The following is a 4076-nucleotide window of genomic DNA, read 5'->3' on the forward strand; positions in this document are numbered from 1 at the left end:
AGGTATTGTAATGGATTAACTGAAACAAAATGTGTATAAGTTTTTGAATGTAAAACTCTTGTTCTGCTCTGTCAATCTTTGCCTAAGTCCAAGAAAAACTGCAGAAATAAAAGGGGGTTAATTCATTTAAAGAAGCGTATTGGGAGAAGAGACTCCAAATGAAGTCCAAGTAGAATCACTGGTCTGGTGCACCTATTGTTAGATCAGAAAATTAAGAGGGAAGGAGGTCAATATTGGGAGGCTGGCTGCTAGAAATAGAATCCCAGTGTCCTAGGATTTGTGGTTCAGATCTCCCCTTATGATTTTTGCCCACAGAGCAAGTTGAAGTCTTGTTGGGATGCTCTAAGCTCACTGAGTCTGCCCCCGGTACACTGAGTCTCCGCATCCCTCACAAGGTCAGTGGCACAGTGCCTGCCACCCCTTCCTGAGCCCAAGATCCGAGACCCACCGGTGTGCAGTAATTCCCCCAGACTGCTGTCTAAAGGTGGTCATACTCCCAGGCCCTCAGAGAGCCTCTGAAAACTAGCCACAAGAGCTCACTCCAGCACTCCCCTCCCTGCTCCCCTCTCTGCTCGTGCATTCAAGGGCTTTGCACCTCCCCTCCCCACTCAGGAACAGAACGACCTCATCACCTCATCGCCACATCCTTCCCCCTTCTCCCCAGCTTTGCACATGGCCTGCCACTGGGAAATGAAAGATAATTGGACACTAATTTACTACAATCAGAGAGTCCCTGAGCTGTTTACCCATGGCAGATCGCAGATCCCTGGAGCACAGCCTACAAAGCCGAGCAGGAGTGAGCCGAGTGAGCCAGTAGGGCAGCCAGAAGAACTCAAACGCAGTGGACCACAAACCCACTTGGGCAATCTAATCTCCCTTTCATGGGGGACAGTGTGGCACAGCCCTGATACCGAGATACCCTACAAGCCCCTAAAATTAATTAATTTAAAAACTTTAAAAAACAGGGTCATTCTGAGGCTGTGTTCCTTTTTGTGACTTTGAATCCAAGCCACCACACACCTGGTTCTTTAACAAAGCTTTAACATAAAAAAGCAGGAAAAACCACCAGGAGCTAAAGTCCATGGTCTTGGCCAAAAACAGGTTTTACCAGTTTGGTCTTGACAAAGAGCCTTTGAAAGACTGTTCAAAGACCACACAATAGTAAGTCAGCAAAACAGGCCTTCCACCTAGGACACGAGCAAGCTGAGTAAGACATTGCTATACTCCACCACCACCCCCTTGCTGAGAAAGCCACCCATGTCTCCCTCCAAATAGAAAGCTATGCCTGTCTAGGGAGAGAATCAACCCCAGTGAGCTAGAGATGCAGCTCAAACCCGCAGCACAGCTAGCTGTGTGTGCTTTCAACAAATGAACAAATGTGCCTGACACAATGGATGGATGGATGGATTGTGATAAGAGTTGTTCGAGCCCCCAATAAAATGATTTTTTTTAAAAGAATCATTCCTACTACTCTCTGAGAAAGAATTCACAGGCCTCCTGGACTCTGGGGAAAATGGCTCTGAGCTCTGACAAAACCCCACAAAAGTGATTTCAAGGTATAGGACATAATGAGAAATACGTATGGGCATTCTCATTATATAATGCTTAAGGGATCAGTAGACCACGAGCCAATGAGCATAATAAACATATGCACCCAACGAGAGACCCAAAATACATCTATCAAATCTTTCAAAAGATGAAAAAAAGAAATCACATGAATGACAATCTTAGTAGGAGGCTTCAATACACCGCTCTCTGAGAAAGATAGCTCAGCGAGAAAGGAGCTCAACAAGGAGGCTACAGAACTCAACTCTACAATTAGACAACTCGACCTGATACACATATTCAGACCTCTCCACCCAACTGCAAAAAAAATTCACATTCTTTTCAAGTTCACACGGCATGTATTCAAAAAATAGACCACATGCTGGGACAAAGGAAAGTTTGAACAAATTCAAGCATTTAGAGGACCCGCCAGACTTCCTTTTCTGGCCACTACACCATAAACCTGGAAATCAACAAAATAAAGATAAAAAACCAAGGGCAGATACTTGGAGAATGAATAACTTACTTCTTCAAAAGGAGTGGGTTTGGCCCAAATCAAGATGAAATTCATAAGTTTCTAGGAACCGATGAGAATCACCATACCAAAATCTACGGGACACAGCAAAGGCAGTTATTAGAGGATGCTTGAGAGCAATAAATGTACACATGAAAAAGAAAGAGATACTTAGGGTGGATACCCTCTCCCCAAACCTTCAGCAATTGGAACACAGTCAACAGAATAATTATTCTAATAGCAAAAGAAAAGAACTTATAGAAATCAGGGCGGAAATAAATGAACAGGAAAACAAACAGCAATAGAGAACATCAACTCAGTAAAAGGTGGGCACTTCAAAAGGAGTAACAGAACCGACAAACCACTGGCAAATCTAAAAAAAAGATAGGAAGGATCAGATGTCAATATCCAGGTTGATGGAATTAAATGGGAAATTTCAATGGACCCCAAAATCCAGGTTGAGGGATGAAACCAGGGAAATTACATGGACCCCCCCCCCCAATGAAATTAAAAGACTAATGATACAGAACTATGAAGGACAGTACTTCAAGGACTACAACAACTTGGAAGGCATGGACAAATACCTGGGGGAGGGGACACCTCCCCACATTATCTCATATAGACATCAAAAACTCGAACAGACCCATAGCAAAAGAAGAAAAAGTTGAGGTTATCAAGGACTACCAACTGAAAAAGCCCTGGCTCAGATGGCTTCACAGGAGAATTCTACCAAGTATTCAGGGAAGAGCTGACACCAATTCTACACAAGCTCTTCCAGAACATGGAAAAGGACAGTAAACTCCCCAAAACACTCTATGAAGCTAGTATAACACTGATACCAAAAACTGGGCAAGGATCCCACAAGAATGACAGGCCGATATCTCTAATGAACATATATGCAAAAATCCTTAACAAAATCTGCTCCAATAGAATACAAAAGTATATAAAAAGAATAATCATGACCAAGTGGGATTCATAGCAGGTATGTTGGGATGGTTCCGCATCTGAAAATCAATCAACATTATCCACCACATTGAGAAGAAAAAGGTCAAGAATCACATGATGATATCAATTGATGCAGGAAAAGCATTTGACAACATTCCTAATTAAGACATTCAAGAAGATAGGACTGGAAGGAAATGAAATCAAAATCATTAAAGTTATATATGAAAATCCAACAGCCAGAGTTACAATCAATGGAGAAAAGATGAAAATATTCCCATTGAAAAAGGGAACCAGACAAGGATGCCCCCTGTCCCCAGTTTTATTCAACATTGTCCTGGAGGTCCTAGCTAATAATATAAGGCAACGAAAAGATTTCAAATGTATATGTCTGGGGAAAGAAGAAGTGAAATTATCGTTATTTGCATATGATATGATTTTATATATTGAGAACCCCAAAGGCTCCACAATAGGAGTGCTGGAAGTGATAGAGGAATATGGTAGGGTGGCAGGATACAAGATCAGCAAGCAGAAGTCAGTTGGCTTACTGTATATTAATGATGAGATTACAGAACAGGAGCTCAAGAAGGTAGTACCCTTCACAATAGCCAAGCATAAATTGAAATATCTAGGGATACACCTAACAAAAAACCCCAAAAGACCTGTACAAGGAGAACTACAGAACATTATTACAAGGAACCAAAAGGGACCTTCACAAATGGAAAAATATGTTCATAGATTGGTAGACTCAATATTGTAAAGATGTCAATCCTACCTAAGGCACTATATAGGTTCAATGCAATCCTGATACAAATACCAACCTCCTTTTTCAAAGAAATGGGAAAACTAACTACTAACTGATGGGACCACTCCTGCTGGCTGACATTGAGGACAAAGTCCAGCGACAGATGGCCCGACTTCAAAGAAGTCGGACTGTAGGAATTGGTTGCCAGAATCCGCTCACAAATTGTTTTGTTGTTGCCGCTATGATATTCTGGAGTATGTTTATGTTTTATCCCGGACCATGTAAAAATGAAACCATTATTGCCACTATGAGCAATAACGAGACCACGAT

The sequence above is a fragment of the Echinops telfairi genome, unplaced genomic scaffold, assembly GCF_000313985.2.
Source record: "Echinops telfairi isolate 266 unplaced genomic scaffold, ASM31398v2 ScPeMD7_7469;HRSCAF=8507_0, whole genome shotgun sequence".
NCBI lineage: Eukaryota > Metazoa > Chordata > Mammalia > Afrosoricida > Tenrecidae > Echinops > Echinops telfairi.